The sequence below is a fragment of the Clarias gariepinus genome, chromosome 20 (genome assembly GCF_024256425.1).
Source record: "Clarias gariepinus isolate MV-2021 ecotype Netherlands chromosome 20, CGAR_prim_01v2, whole genome shotgun sequence".
Taxonomy (NCBI): domain Eukaryota; kingdom Metazoa; phylum Chordata; class Actinopteri; order Siluriformes; family Clariidae; genus Clarias; species Clarias gariepinus.
The window spans coordinates 27,585,477-27,602,249 of NC_071119.1; positions in this window are offsets into that span (position 1 = coordinate 27,585,477).

Below are 16,773 nucleotides of genomic sequence, written 5' to 3' on the forward strand. Positions count from 1 at the left end.
GAAAAAGGTTGCTGTTTGCTGTGTTTATTGCAGCATGGTATTGAATTCCATACCGGAGTGTTCCAGGTATTGTGCTTGGTTGTGTCAGCATGCATCATCATCAGCTCATTAGGGTAAACCAAGTCCTGAGTGCTCTCAAACTATTATACAGGTTTTTTTTTTTCTCCCTAAGCATGAATTCGAGGGGGGGGGGGGGGGTCTGTTTATAACTGGAGGGGTGTATATTAATATGTTTATTATATTGTCTGCAAATTAATAATATATTTTGTATATTGAGAAAGTATGATTTTGCAGAAATGCTGCTTGATTGTGTTTAACTGTCTTTAAAATTTGTATAGGTAAAAAGGGGACAGTGTCAGTACTGTACAGTATGTTCTAGGAGGCGGTACCACATCATACAGTATAAGACCACCATCATAGTTTGTGTGAAACTTGAGAGAGACGAGTTGGACAGAGTGTACATTTTTGTATATATTTTGTAATTGATTGTTTTGTTTCTTTATTTATTTTTCTTTATTTTTCCTCATTTTTTTGGACACTGTTTGGATCACTTGTGCACCATTTCTGAAGACCTGCAATGCTACAAGCCTCTAAATAAAATTGTATACATTTATTTACATAAAGCACAAAATGAGCTTTCATAATGTGGTTGTTAAAAAAATGTTAGATTAATGTGTAACTTTTAAACTTATGTCAAAGCTTATGTTTGCTTTGCAAACTATAGCAGAAAACAGTGAAATTAAAGAAATTAAACAAACCTCACAAAATGTTTTGAACACAGAACTGAGTTAATGAAAGTCGTGTGTGTGTGTGCCCATAACAAAACAACTAAATTTTGGCGCAATCCAGTGTCTTCTTGTGCCAGTCCCAAGTCTGGATAAATGCAGGGGGTTGTGTCAGGAAGGGCATCCGACGTACAACATTTACCAAATCAATGATGCGAATCACGAATATAAATCCCATACCGGATTGGTCGTGGCCCGGGTTAACAACGACCGCCACTGGTTTTGTTGACCTACAGGGTGCCGGTGGAAATCAGCCTACTGTTGGTCAAAGAAGAGGAGGAAGGCGTGTTCGGAAGCAGAAAAAGAAGAGGAAAGGCAAGAGTTTAGGAGTGATAGTAAGGACTTTGAATGTTGGGACCATGACAGGGAAAGGAGAAGAGTTGGTTGATATTATGCAGAGAAGGAAGGTGATATACTGTGTGTCCAGGAGACCAGGTGGAAAGGTAGCAAGGCCAGAAGTTTAGGATCAGTTTAGGATCTCTTCTGAAAGAGGAGTTTGTAAGGAATGTTCAAGAGGTAAAGAGAGTGATATCAGATAGGGTGATGAGTCTGAAGCTGGAAATTAAAGGGATAATGTTCAATGTTGTTAGTGGTTATGCCCCACAGGTAGGATGTGAGTTAAAAGAGAAGGAGAAATTCTGGAGTGAGTTAGATGAAGTGATGCAGAGCATCCCCAGAGGTGATTGGTGCAGACTTCAATGGACATGTAGGGGAAGGGAACAGAGGTGATGAAAATGTGATGGGCAGGTTTGGTTTTCAGGACAGCAATGTAGAAGGACAGATTCTACATAGACTTTGCAAAGAGGATGGAAATGGCAGTAGTAAATACTTTCTTCCAGAAGAGGCAGGAACATAGGGTGACATATAAGAGTGGAGACAGAAGCACTCAGGTCGACTACATCTTGTGTCGACGTTGTAATCTGAAAGAGATCAGTGACTGCAAAGTGTTGGTAGGGGAGAATGTAGCCAGACAACACAGAACGGGTGGTGTGTAAAATAACCCTGATGGTGAGGAAGGTGAAGAGGACAAAGGCAGAGCGGAGGACAAAGTGGTGGAAGCTGAGAAAAAAAGAATGTTGTGTAGTCTTTAGGGAGGAGTTGAGACAGGCTATGGGTGGTTAGGAGGTGCTTTCAGTTGACTGGACAACTAAAGCCAATGTGATCAGGGGGACAGGTAGGAAGGTACTTGGTGTATCATCAGGTAAGGGGAAAGTGGATAAGGAGACTTGGTGGTGAAATGAGGAAGTCCAGGAATGTATACAGAGAAAGAGGCTAGCTAAGAAGAAGTAGGACACTGAGAGGACTGAAGAGAGTAGACTGGAGCACAGGGAGATGCAGCATAAAGTGAAGGTAGAGGTGGCAAAGGCCAAACAAGAAGCATACGAGGACTTGTATGCTAGGCTAGACAGTAAGGAGGGAGAGGTGGATCTGTACAGGTTGGCAAGGCAGAAAGATAGAGATGGGAACGATGTGCAGCAGGTTAGAGTGATTAAAGATAGAGATGGAAATGTACTGACAGATGCCAGGAGGGTGATGGGAAGATGGAAGGAGTATTTTAAGGAGTTGATGAATGAACGGAAAAGAAAGAGAACAAAGAGAAGAAGAGGTGACTGTTGTGGAACAGGAAGTAGCAAATATTGGTAGAAGTGAGGTGAGAAAGGCGTTGAAGAGGATGAAGACTGGAAAGGCTGTTGGTCCTGATGACATACCTGTGGAGGTATGGAAGTGCTTAGGAGAGGTGGCAGTAGAGTTTCTGACTAGTTTGTTTAACAAGATCTTGGAAAGTGAAAGGATTCCAGAGGAATGGAGGAGAAGTGTATTGGTGCCAATTTTTAAGAACAAGGGAGATGTGCAAAGCTGTGGCAATTATAGAGGTGTAAAGCTAATGAACCAGACAATGAAGCTGTGGGAAAGACTAGTGGAAGCTAGGTTAAGGACAGAGGTGAGCATTTGTGAGCAGCAATATGGTTTTATGCCTAGAAAGAGTACATCAGATGCAGTATTTGCTTTGAGGATGCTGGCGGAGAAGTACAGAGAAGGTAACAGGGAGTTGCATTGTGTCTTTGTAGATTTAGAGAAAGCGTATGACAGGGTGCCAAAAGGGGAGCTGTGGTATTATATGAGAAGGTCTGGAGTGGCAGAGAAGTATGTTAGAGTGGCGCAGGACGTATGAGAGCTGTAAGACAGTGGTGAGATGTGCTGTAGGTGTGACAGAAGAGTTCAAGGTGGAGGTGGGTCTGCATCAAGGATCGGCTCTAGGCCCCTTTTTGTTTGCTCTGGTGATGGACAGGATGAAGGATGAGGTAGGACAGAAGTCTTCCTGGACTATGATGTTTGCAGATGACATTGTGCTTTGTAGCGAGAGCAGGGAACAGGTGGAGGAAAATTTGGAGAGGTGGAGGTATGCTCTGGAAAAAAGGGAAATGAAGGTTAGCCGCAGCAAGACAGAATACATGTGTGTAAATGAGAAGGACCCAAGAGGATCGGTGAGGCTACAGGGAGCAGAGGTAAAGAAGGTGCAAGATTTTAAGTACTTAGGGTCAATGGTCCAGAGCAACGAGAGTGTTCAAAGGAGGTGAAGAGGTGGGTACAGGCAGGTTGGAATGGGTGGAGAAAAGTGTCAGGTGTGTTGTGCGATAAAATAGTATCAGCGAGAATGAAAGGAAAGGTGTACAAGACAGTGGTGAGACCAGCAATGCTCTATGGCTTAGAGACAGTGGCGCTGAAGAAAAGACAGGAGGCAGAGTTGGAGGTAGCAGAGCTGAAGATGTTAAAGGTCCTACACATTAAATTTTTCATTAAATTTTAATATGATCTTTAGGGTCCTAATGAAAAGTTTGTATTATACGTTAATTAAAAATTCGAAAGGATTGTGTAAAAAAAAACACTACTTTTACCTGGTAAAAACTAGCTCTGTTCTCAGCAACCTGTTTCAGTACATGCTAATTTAAATGCTCATGACCTCTGCTGAGCCCCCCCCGCCCCCGTTCTGTGGGGCGTGACACGTGGGGTATAGCGACGGAAGTGTAGTCCAGTGCGGGCAATGCTTTGGACTGCATTACCCACAAAGCATTGCCACAACGCAGTGCTTTGTGGGTAATGCAGTCCAAACTGGAAAACTATGGATTATAGAGCCCGAGCCTGTTATCTTCAGTCGTTTTTGGTTTGATTTAAGTACGGAACCTACGCGGAAGTTTGTAATATCGCCTGAGAACGCAGAAATTAAAAGAATGGACATGCATCGACCCGTTTGTCTTTCTCATCACTGCATGTGCATGAATTAACGGGCTGTTGCGCTGCCTCGAGCAACAACAACAAAAGCGGAGAAACTTACTGAGAGAGATACGGACGCGATGTGTTTACATGACTTCTTAATCTTCGACAGACATCGTTATAAACCATCTAACGTAACAAAGGTAAGCATAATATAGTTTTCCGAACCATAACCATGTTCTATGAGAGTGTAAGTTAACTTACACTCCGCATTCATCGTGATTATTAGAAAAGGCGATCTCACTGTGATCACACTCACCGAGCCTGGTGAAGATGAAGCAGGAACACGAAGCGTTAGTACAGATCCGATTTTTAGGAGCAGCTTCCTAGTAAAACCTGCTTTATATTGACCCGCGTTTATAAAGCAGTCTGGTGAAAAATGAGTAGTGCAAACATGAACGCATTTAGGTAAATCGGCGGGGACGTTAGCTTTAAAAACTAAATTCAGTACCCGGTAGGTACCCTAGGTCACTAACCCTAGGTAGTGAATGACGACTGCATTGAATGTGTTCGCTATTACACCCAACAACTGTACACAACACTCGCTTAGGCGTCATTTTGCTCCAGCGGCGAAAAAACAATGGCCGACAGCTTTTTCTCACTCGGGGGGGGTCTTTGCTAAAACACCAGTGTCAATCAACTTGTGTAGGAGCGTCCTCTGTCGGTTTGGCGTCACATCGACAGGCTTTTGCGATTGGCCTGATTTCAGAAGGGGGATGTTCCTGTAATAAACGAAAAGAAAACCACTGGGCGGCTCTTTATCATCGTAGAGTGGTTGTGTACGCACTCTCCTAACACACAGTTTAGTCCAAACAGCTTAAAATAGTGCATGTAGTGCTGTATGACCCCTTTAAGGTTCTCTTTGGGAGTGACAAGGATGGATAGGATCAAGAATGAGTTTATCAGAGGGACAACCCATGTTAGATGTTTTGGATATAAAGTCAGGGAGGCCAGATTGAGGTGGTTTGGACATGTTCAGAGGAGAGATTGTGAATATATCGGTAGAAGGATGCTGAGGTTGAAACTGCCAGGCAGGAGGTCTAGAGGAAGACCAAAGAGGAGATTTATGGATGCAGTGAGAGAGGACATGAAGTTAGTTGGTGTGAGAAATGAGGATGCAGAGGATAGGGTTAGATGGCGGCAAATGATTTGCTGTGGCGACCCCTGAAAGGGAACAGCCGAAAGACAAAGAAGAAGAAGGGCTCTGGGATGTTGAGCTGGTGTCGTGATTCTCCTCTTTAATTTCCTATGTGGAAATATTATAACGTTAAAATCATTGTGAGTGCACTTAAGTAAAAGTAGAGGTTTATAAAGGTTATGTAGCTTATATAGTTTCATTATATAGTTTTTGCACATTTATCTGACAATAACTGTCGCCCACCCACTTCTTCTGATGCACACCAATAGTGTATTTTCTGGCTACACTAGTGTTACACATGATAAAATCTAAAGGCTCACTGTGTTAATGTTTACTTTGCTTAAATTCAATGTAAATAGGAAATGCCTACATTTCATTTAAATTCTAAATTTGTGCTATAATTTTAGTAGAATGAATTTATTTAATTACAATGTTTCACTTGAATTTATCCGCTACTACGTGCAGCTCTTTTGATGGTGATTTGGTACAGAAAAATTCCTGAAGATTACACAATAATATCCTCTAATGATAAAAAAAAATAGCTGTTGCTGGAGCTCTATTGTGAAGAACACAAAGTTAAACCAATACCTTAAAAGATGATAAATTCAAATGATTCACAATTCAATGTTAAGGGAAAAAAACCTTTATCAGAAATGAAACTCATGACTAAAGCGACACTTTAAACTGTAGCATTCCTGCTTCTCACGATACACAGATCGCTAAATAACCCGTGTAAAGACGTGTTTGTGCAAAGCATGCTGGGAACAACACAATAATGCTGAGTGCTAATGCAAAAAGAGAACACAGTCCTTGGGATACAGAATAATATCTTTAATATTTTGTAGGAATAACAGAAGAAGAAGAAGAATCCTCTAAATAAATGAATTTAACTATAGGGTAAATCTTTAAATGCACGCAATGTCTTTTGGCAACAAACAGTGACATTAGTGGTCCATAAATGTACATATAGTTCACTTTTGTTGTGAGGATGCAAAGACTGAATCAAACCTACTAAACAGAATTAATGTTCAAATTGTGATGGTTCGCTACTAGAGGGCACTGTTTTGTTTTTGTAGTTTTTGTTTGTAGACTCAGTTTCCTAGAAGGCACGTCCCTTGTTTTTCCTTTGGGTCTCTGGCTACTAGTCGGTTTAGCAATTAGTCTGTTTAGCTACCATCTAGCTTAGCAGCTAATGTGCATAACAGCTAGTAGGCCTAGCCAAGTCTGTCTTGTGTGTTTCTTGCATGTATAGTCTCTTGTGTTTAGTCCTCAAGTCTGTTTAGTGTGGCTTGTCTCGTCTGGTTTGTATCCCTTGTCTGTATTGTATATTAGTTTGTGTAATCCTTAGTCTGTGTGTTAGTCGAGTATTATTTTATGAGTTCTGTTTATAGCACGCTCCAAGGTAAAGCCAACTTCCTTTGTTTATGTTTTGTTGTGCATGGTTTTCTCATTAAAAGACTTATAACTCACTCTTGCTACACTCTGCATTTATGCCTGCCACCAAGCCCTCTTGCTCCTACAGTTCTACATGCCTCTTCTCTCCAGGATATCTTTTCACCTCTCTATATACATTCCAACCTGCTCCCTACAATATCATCTGCAAACATCATAGTCCATGGAGACTCTTTTCTAACTTCACCCATCAACCTGTCCATCACCACTGCAAACAGGAATGGGCTAATTGCTGATCCCTGGTACACTTCCATTGCTACCTTTTTTTGTCTCACAGCAAAATGCCAAAGATGGTCCTTTCCGCACACATTTGTTAGATTTTAAAGTCTAATGTTTATCAGTAAATTACAGAAAATAATGAACTTTATCACAATATGCTAATTTTTTGAGAAGGACCTGTATACTTTTCCAACAGTATTTGACTGATGTTTTTTAGTTAGTAACCTAGAAACCCAGTATAAGGATCTTACTAACTTCAAAGCACTTTTGTGCATTGGATAAAAGTGTCTGCCAAATGCATTCATGTAATGTGTTCTGTAATATTTGTCCTTAAATAAATTTCATTCTGTACTTTAAAAGCCCAACTGTGTCAGTCATTTTGGACATGTTTATGTAGCGAATAACGGGGCTCCCAACGGATCACATTCCAGAGACCGTCTCAAATTCGAATTTAAATTAAAATTTTATTTGTCACATACGCAGTCATACACAGTACGATATGCAGTGAAATGCTTAAACAACTGCTCCTTCTTAGGAAGTGGTAATTAGCAGCATTTCACAAACACAAATGACATCAGCATCTGAAGTAGTTGATACTGTCAAAGAGGAGTTGTATAGGGAAATGGAGAGTCAGGTCCCACCTGAATTATGGTCTCAGCATGATACAGATGTAGGTCTAATTAAATCAGCTAGCCCAATTCAAGTACAACTTAAACCAAATGTAAAACTGCCCAGGATAAGACAATCTCGTTTGTGACCTGAGGCAGAAGCTGGCTTAAAAAACACTATTGAAGGCCTTGTAAAAGCATCTGTGCTAGAAGAGACAATGAGTTGTTGTAATACTCAAATTTTCCCTGTGATCAAGCCTGGTACAAATAAATGGCGTCTTGTGGATGGTTTGCGTGCAATTAGTAATATAACTGAGGATTACCCAGCTGATGTCCCAAATCCACACACACTGCTAACCAATGTCCCTCCCCATGCCAATACGTTACTGTAATTGATTTTTGTTTAGCTTTCTTCAGTATTCCAGTCGCAGAAAAGAGTAGGTATTTGTTTGCATTTACATATGCTGGTAAACAATATACATATCATAGAATGGCACAAGGGTTCAAACACTCACCAAATATATTTAATCAGGTTTTGAAAGCTGATTTTACAGATTTAATAATGGAAATTAACCTTATGCAGTATATGGATAATCTCGTAATTTGCTCATTCTCATTAGAAGCATGCCATAGGGATTTCATTAAGGTGCTTAGCAAGCTGGCGCAGGGAGGTCATAAAGTGTCTAAAGCTAAGTTGCAATACTGCAAGCCCCAAGTTGAATATTTAGGGCGGCAAATTTCTCATGGTTCAATAGTCATAGCACCTACCCAGTTAGAAGGCATAAGTAAAGCACCGTTACCACAAACAGTTAAATAGTTGATGACCTTCCTAGGCTTAACAGGTTTCAGTGCTGACTGGATTGAGGAGTATGCAGTGAAAACAGCTCCACTGAGGGAGATAATGAGAGAAGAAGGACTGCAAAATCTAAGTGCTCCCTTAAAATGGAACACAGATGCACTGCTAGCTTTTGAATCTATCAAAAAAAATGCAGACAGCATCTACTTTATGTATACCTGATTATACCAAACCGTTCTATCTGTATGTGGCTAACCGAGCTGATGGATATGCCTCAGCTGTGTTGATGCAGGAAACCTGCAGTGGAAGGAGAAAACAGCCCCTAGCTTACTACAGCACTAAGCTAGATAATGTAGCACAAGGTTATCCACCTTGCTACCAACAGGGACTTGCAGCAGTACATTATGCATATGACAAAGCATCCACTTTGACTATGGGGTTACCCAGTAAACATTTACACACATTATAAGGTGTTAGAATTAATAGAACAAGGGAAATTTGTTTTTACTCAAGCTCGCATTCTAGCATATTCTTCACTGCTCACATATCCCGACATTACTATAAAGAGGTGTGACACAGTTAACCCAGCTGAATTGATTTCTTTAGCCTATGAAGGAGTGGCTCATGATTGTGTGGCGAATTCATTGTCATTTACCAGGTTACGGCCTGATCTTGAATCTAAACCTATAGCTGAAGCAAAAATCACTTACTTTGTTGATGGATCTAGTTTTAGAGACCATGTAGGAAGTCACACTGGGTATTCAGTAGTAATGAAGGATGGAGAAGACTTTAAATCTATCCTATCTCAGCACTGTTCACAACCGTGTTCGGCTCAGTTAGCCGAGCTTAAAGCACTCACTGCTGCTTGCCAATTAGCCAAAGGGATAGTGGCAAATATTTTTACAGATTCAGCCTATTCGCATGGTGTATGTCATCTGTTTGGAGCAGTGTGGAAACAAAGAGGGTTTAAAAGGAGCGACGGAACTTTAATTCAGCATGCTGAACAAATAAGTAAACTAATGTATGCTATGATGCTACCAAAACGGTTGGCTGTCATTAAATGTCAGGCCCATAAAAAGGGAAATGACTATGTCACTAAGGGTAACAACATAGCAGACTTAGAAGCAAAGTGAGCATCAAAGCCATGCAAGCGCCAATAGTCCTTATAGGGAGAGGACGCTGGCGCTCGCTGTTCGCCGCTTCTCCTGCTGCTGTTTTTATTTTTCTGCTGCTATTTTTATTTTTATACTGACTATTTTAGTAGCCCGGAGGCTGTTTTTGTTTAAACTTTAGTTTTTTACCTTTTAGTTTCTTGGTGTTTTTCAGCGCTGCTAAGACGTTGTGTGCTTCCTTGGACGTCCGCTCTGTGGTCTCGACACACTGGAGTTTTTTTAGCCTGGTTTTCGCTGCAGTTATTTTGCTGCTAGCTCGTTTTGCTAGTTTTCCGTATTAGTATTTGGTAGTTGAGTTTTTACAACTACTGGACTGCCTCAATCTTCAACAGCATGTTGATGTTCCCACACATTCCAGAGGGCATACCTTGGATCTGGTTATTACAAACTCTGTACCCATTAGCAACCTTTTTGTGTATGATCTGTCTGACCACAAGGTCATTATGATGAAGCTGTCACTCCCTTGTTCACCCACAAAAGCAAAGCGACAAATATGTTACAAAAATTTGAAAAAGATCAACCCAGATACTCTAAGCAAAGTTCTTTAGAATCTCTCCTCTGTTGAATGTTCCTCAGTCACTGAGTCAGTTGACTTCTACAACAAATCCCTTGGCAGTCTCCTTGATTTCCATGCCCCTGTCAGATATAGAACTGTCTGCTTCGAACGTTCAGCCCCCTGGTATACATGTGAGCTGCGGAAGATGAAGACAACTGGGAGTGTTCTTGAGCGATGTCTACAAGCTTCAGGACTCACTGTTTATAAGCAGACAACATCAGAGAACATCAGAAGGCATATGCAAGAGCATTGAGAGCTGCAAGATCACAGTTTTATTTGAATATCATTAACAATAGCTCTGGAAATTCAAAGCAACTATTCTCTACTATTAATCGCCTATCGAAACCACACTTTCAATCTTATCTGGAAGCTACAGAAAAGAAATGCAATAACATCATTACTTTCTTCAGGAAAAAAGTGGATACCATCCGCTCATCTCTATCGAGTTCCTCTGCACTACCTGTCTTTATGGATGACCCACAGCCAGGGAATTTGCAACCTTTCAGCTGTTTCTCTAAAGTTACACAGCAAGAGGTTGAGGTCATTGTCAGAAAGATGAAACCATCAAATTGTGCTCTGGACCCTTTTTCTACAGTTTTGGTTAAATCCAACAAATCGTAACAAATAATAAATCACTCTCTCCAGACTAGATATGTTCCCGTTACATTGAAATCTGCTATCATCAGACCACTTTTTTAAAAAAATCCACCTTAGATCCAGAAGTACTTGCAAACTACAGGCCCATTTCCCGATCCTTTCAAAAGAACTGGAAAAAGTAATTGCTGCACAGCTTCAGTCTTATCTAAAAGAAAATAATTTGTTTGAGAAATTCCAGTCTGGTTTCCGCCCCTGCCACAGCTTGGAAACAGCTCTGGTTTAAGTCATGAATGACCTGCTGATGTCGGCCGATGCTGGTTTTCCATCGCTTCTTATCCTGTTGGACTTGTATTCTGCCTTTGATACTGTTGATCACAACATTCTGCTTCACAGATTACATCACACTGTTGGACTCTCTGACTCTGTTTACAACTGGTTCTCTTCTTATCTTACTGAAAGAACGGAGCATGTTGCCCTGGGAGAGGCTAAATCCGCTATACACAATGTCACCTGTGGTGTTCCTCAGGGCTCTGTGCTTGACCATATTACGCCCATTTTCAAATCTCTTTACTGGCTCCCTGTTTCATTTAGAATTGGTTACAAGGTTGCCCTCCCTACTTTAAAGAACTTATTTCCTTACATACATAAGATAATCACACGCAACCTCCGCTCTGCATCAGTACATCTTTTGAAAACTCCTAAGACTAAACTTCATACCATGGGAGATTGAGCTTTTTGCTGAGCTGCACCCAGACTGTGGAATGCTCTCCCTGAGTATCTGAGGACGCCACAGGCTGTTGATGCTATTAAATCTGGTCTTAAAACGTATCTTTTTATCAGAGCATTCGGGTCGAATTAATTTTGTAGCACTTTGAGATTTGTTTAAAATATAAAGTTCATTATATATTAAAAGTATTATAGAACCGCAGCCTTAGTTGGAGGATATTATTCGGATTCAACAGCAAGCAGGACCATAGCAGCATTCTATGTGGCTCCAGAGGGGAGCTCAGAAGGATGCACAGAGTATTTGGTGTTTCCATAAAGGTCTGATCATAACACCTACAGCGTTGTTGAACATTTTGATTTTAGATGCTCATGGATTTGACCATTGTGCTAGAGGAGAGGTTGTGAGAAAAATCAAGCAACAAGGATATTGGTCTTCATATCTGCATGCTATGGTTGATGAGTTTCTAGCTTCATGTAAGATATGTGCTAAGCATAACGTCAGAAAGGGAACAGCGACACCTATTGGCCATATACCGGTACCAGAGGGACCTTTTAAGAATTTGGTTATGGATTATGTGGACATGATAAAGTATGCTCGAGGCAAAAGATACATGCTTGTAGTAATTGACAGATTTAGTAGATGGGTAGAAGCAATGCCATCTGCTGATGAAGGAGGAACAGTTGTCAAATTCCTCACAAGGGAGGTGATACCTAGGTTTGGAATTCCGTCAGAAATCAGTTCAGACAACGGATCCGCGTTCATTTAAAAAATGGTAAAGCAGGTATTACAACAGTTGAGAATAAAGCAAAGATTTGGGTGTGTCTATCATCCGCAGTCCCAAGGTATGGTAGAGAGAATAAATGGCACGCTCAAAGCCAAGCTTAACAAGATTTGTGCTAGTACAAAGCGGCACGAAAGTGGCACGAACCCAGAAGTGAGGGGCCATACAAGGTCGTAGCAGCCACCCCAACAGCAGTCCAAGTGGAAGGCAAAACCACCTGGTATCACTTAAACCATTGCACAAGAGACCCTAAAGTAAGTAAGGAAAAAAAGTGCAGAAGAAGAAGACCCACCACCCGTTAGTGATAACGTATAAGGTCTTGAAATCTGTGTGAAAGGGGTGGAGGAAATAAAGCAGAGGAATGGGGAAAATAAAGTGGACAGCATACCTAATGATCATTATTTTCCAGGTGTTAAATCAAGCTGTGGTCAGCTCACCTCTACAAAGATCCAACCAGACTTCTCAAGAATTAACTTTACAGCAAGTGAATGTTGGTCAAAAGGTTCTTAGTAAATCAACCTATTGGCAGGAAAAAGGAAAAACTCTTAAGCGTAGCACAAAGTAATGAGTGGTATAAATGGGCTGTGGGGAAGCTTGGTTATTGCATGATAAATAAAGGTCGATATCTTCTAAAACCAAAGCCTGGGTCTTCAATCAATTTCCACAACATTATCAGATATGTTTTATGTCCGTGTAAACAGGAAAATAACGCATGCATTCCGATATTTCGAGATTGGTTTCAGGCCTCCTTCATATGTGGAAATAAATCAGATATAAATCAAATATGTGCTAATGTGATTGTCATGTAAACAGACAGACTGGATTTCCTGAGGCATTGTGTTCTGTACGTCATTAAAACTGCGACTTTTTCGCGGTTTAATGACGTAAGGTTATTCTCCGGTGGAAGCGCGTGTAGAATTATAATGTCTCAGGTGATGTGGAAGTGGAAAAAGCCCCCCCTCACACACCGCCATGTGTAATGCTTATTTTGGCTAAATAACATTAGGAAATCAGTATTTGGTGAATAAAGCATATGCGCAGGCTGCAATTATTTTTTTATTTTCTCCTTCTCTGTTTTAAAATCATGGTGACATTTCGTGAACTTTGCATATGTCGCAGAGATAGCGTCAATCATATCTTGACTAGTGTGTAGCGCAAAAACCTCCTTTTAAGTATGCGCAATGTTTCAGATGGTATAACAACTGTAAACACGTGTATCGGATATGAGTTATAGTTGAAATAACGTGTAAACAGACAGTCAAAAAAATCTGATATAGGCAACAAATCAGAATTGTGCATCGAGACCTGCAGTGTAAACGAGGCTTTAGTTAGCTAGCTGGTTCTGGTAGAGTTGTTTTGTTAATTTATGTTGTTGCATGTACTGTATGGTCCTGGAGGAACGTTGTTTCTTTTCACTGTGTACTGAACTAAATATGGTTGGAATAACAATAAAAGCCTACTTGACTTAACTTACTTGACTTAGCAACAGATAAAATACCAAAAGACCAAAGAACCTGTTATTCCAACTGTAGCGGTGTCCAATATCCGCTAAGAGGCTGAGTAGTAGAGTAAATCCGTGACGCGTTTTGATGCATAAACAAACAAGTTTTATTTACGACTATGAAAGTAACAAAGCAAATGATAACAGTAAAGCATAAAATGGACAGCAAAGCAATATTAATCTAAGCAAAGGATCAAAAACGATCAAAAACAGTCAACAGAAAATGAGCGCTCTAGCTACCCCTTTCCTGCATACAGTAAAAACTACCAGATATTTAAGCACCTAGGCCACAGTGAGGTAGACAAACAGGAAACGGTCATTTCAAAATAAAAGTCTAACCTTTCCCGCACCTACACCAACCTTAGCAAATCAGCCATTATGCTGGGTACAACTGCAAACAGGTTTATATTCAAAATATTTAATATTTTTAAATGTAAAAATATTATTTTAAAAAAGGTTTAGTGTTTGGTGATTTAAAAAAGTATTATTAATAATTACAAATATTTACAAATACAAATATGAAAAATAGAAAAATTAACTTCATTGGGCTAAAATGAATGCAACACTGTTTATGATATGGTTTAGGTTTAGTTTATTTATATAGCACATTTAAAACAGCCGTGAGACTGACCAAAGTGCTGTACATTCATATCATAAAAAGGCTAAAAGTACACGATACACACAAAACTAATGAAACTAGTAGGCACAGTAGCGCCTAGTAAGCCATGGAAAACAAATAGGTTTTTAAAAGGGATTTAAAAATAGGTAAACTAGGAGCCATTCGGATATTAATTGGCAAGAAAAAGCACGGTCACCTCTACGCTTAAGTCTGGAGTGTGGGATTAAGAGGAGATTCTGGTCACAGGATCTCAAACTTCTCAGGGGGGTATGGTGGTGCAGTAATTCAGATAAGTAAAGGGGTGCTTGTTGGTGTAACGATTTAAACACAAATAGTAAAATTTTTAAATGAATTCGGAAGTGAACAGGCAGCCAATGAAGGGTTTTCAAAAGCAGAGTCACATGATCCCTTTTTTTCTTTTTCAAGAGAAATTTAGCAGTGGCATTCTGGACCAGTTGAAGACGGGCGATTTAAGATTTAGAAATACCATAATAGAGAGAATTACAATAGTCAAGGCGGGTTGTAATGAAAGCATGAATGGCCATTCCTAGAGTCTTATCAGTGAGTAAAGGTCTAATCTTTGGGAGCGTACGGAGCTGATAAAAGCTAGATCCAATCACGGTAGAGATTTGTTTCTCAAGTTTTAGTGAATCATCTAATAGGAAACCTAAATTCCAAACCTGAGAGGATCTTAAGGCTGATAGAGGACCCAGATCAAGATCAGGGGCCTTCGTGTGTTCCGAAGGGCCAAAGACTATCACCTCGGTTTTCTTTACATTAAGGGATAACAAATTATGAGATAACCAAGATTTAACTTCATCTAAGCAGGATAACAAAGTAGTCATGGCCAGGTCATAATTTTTCTTAAAAGGTAAGTAGATTTGCGTGTCGTCAGCATAAAAGTGGAAAGATACCCCATGTTTCCTAAAAATGGAAGCCAGAGGTAGCATGTACAATGAGAATAGGGTAGGAGCCAACACAGAGCCTTGTGGAAGACCACAGAGAAAAGAAGAGGTCGATGAGGAAAAATCTCCTATCTTAACCACATATTTTCTGTCGGATAAAAATGACTGAAACCACTTTAAAACTATGCCAGAGAGACCCACCCAAGACTCTAGTCTATGTAATAATATTGAGTGACTAATAGTGTTGAAAGCAGCTGATAAATCTAAAAGAACAAGGACCACACCAATCCCCCGTATCAGTGGCTAAAAGGATGTCGTTTAACACCCTCAAGAGAGCTGATTCAGTACTGTGGGCCGCCTTAAACCCAGATTGAAAATGCTCAAACAAGCTGTTTAAAGCAAGAAAAGATTGGAGTTCAAAAAACACAATCTTTTCTAAGACCTTAGACACAAATGGTAAAACAGAGATAGGACGATCATTTTTTAAAATGGACGGATCGAGTGAGGGCTTCTTGAGGAGAGGAGTGATAGTAGCCACTTTCAAATTAGTAGGAACCACGCCTGTTGAGAGACATTTATTAAAAAAGGACACTAGGCCTGGTCCAACCGAATCAATGATTTGTCTTAAAAATCTAGGATGAATAGCATCATATGGAGAAAAAAATGGTTTCAGTTTAGCAAGAGTATCTTTAAGTGACTGAATAGAAACTGGTTCAAAAACCTTCCAGGATGCAGACAACGGCAGGGGAACAGGCTGCTTGGTAGATAAAATATAAGCTCCCAGACCAGGCTTACTTACTTTGTCTTTAAAAAACCTTGAGAAGCTTTCAGGAAGGGCGACAGAGGTAACTGACACAGAGTTAACCGGGGGATTGACAACAGAGTTTATAACAGAAAACAGCACCTTAGGTCTAGACTGATTATGTAAAATTAACTTAGAAAAATAGGTCGCCTTAGCTGATTTGGCGGCTCTCTGATAAGCCGATAAACCGTCTTTGAACAGTAGTAAAGAAATGTTTAAGTTGTCTTTTTTCCACTTTCGCTCAGCCTTTCTACAAGTCTGTCTCAGTAGCCGTGTCTCAGTGGTATGCCACACTTCAGATTAAGGTTTGAGCTTAAAAGGCTTCAGAGGGGCAATTTCATCCATTACAATAAGCCAGACATTTTGTAACAGACTGAAATGTTCGTCCGCATCCAAGTCTGATAATGGGGAGTCCAAGAGTAGATGGGAACAAGACTTTGTGAAACACTGACTAAAGTTGATGTTAAACTGAGGGGAATAAACCCTAGTCACTTTGGAAGAAGCAAGAGGAAGGCTTGGAAGACACATGGAAAATAAAACAGGCTTATGATCAGAGAGCATATAATCAGAAACAATAACATCAGTAATATCAACTCCATGAGAAAGGATAAGGTCCAGAGTATGTCCATGAATATGAGTGGGACCTTTAACCCACTGTGTCAGGTTAAAAGCCTCAATTAAATTAAGAAAATCCCTCGAAAGAGGGTTTGACCGACAGCAAACATGAACGTTAAAATCACCCAGCAGTAAGAAACAATCAAATTTGGTGACAATATTACCAATAAAGTCGGTAAATTGCTGAAAAAAGTCCTTATCTGAGTGTGGAGGACGGTAAATCAGCC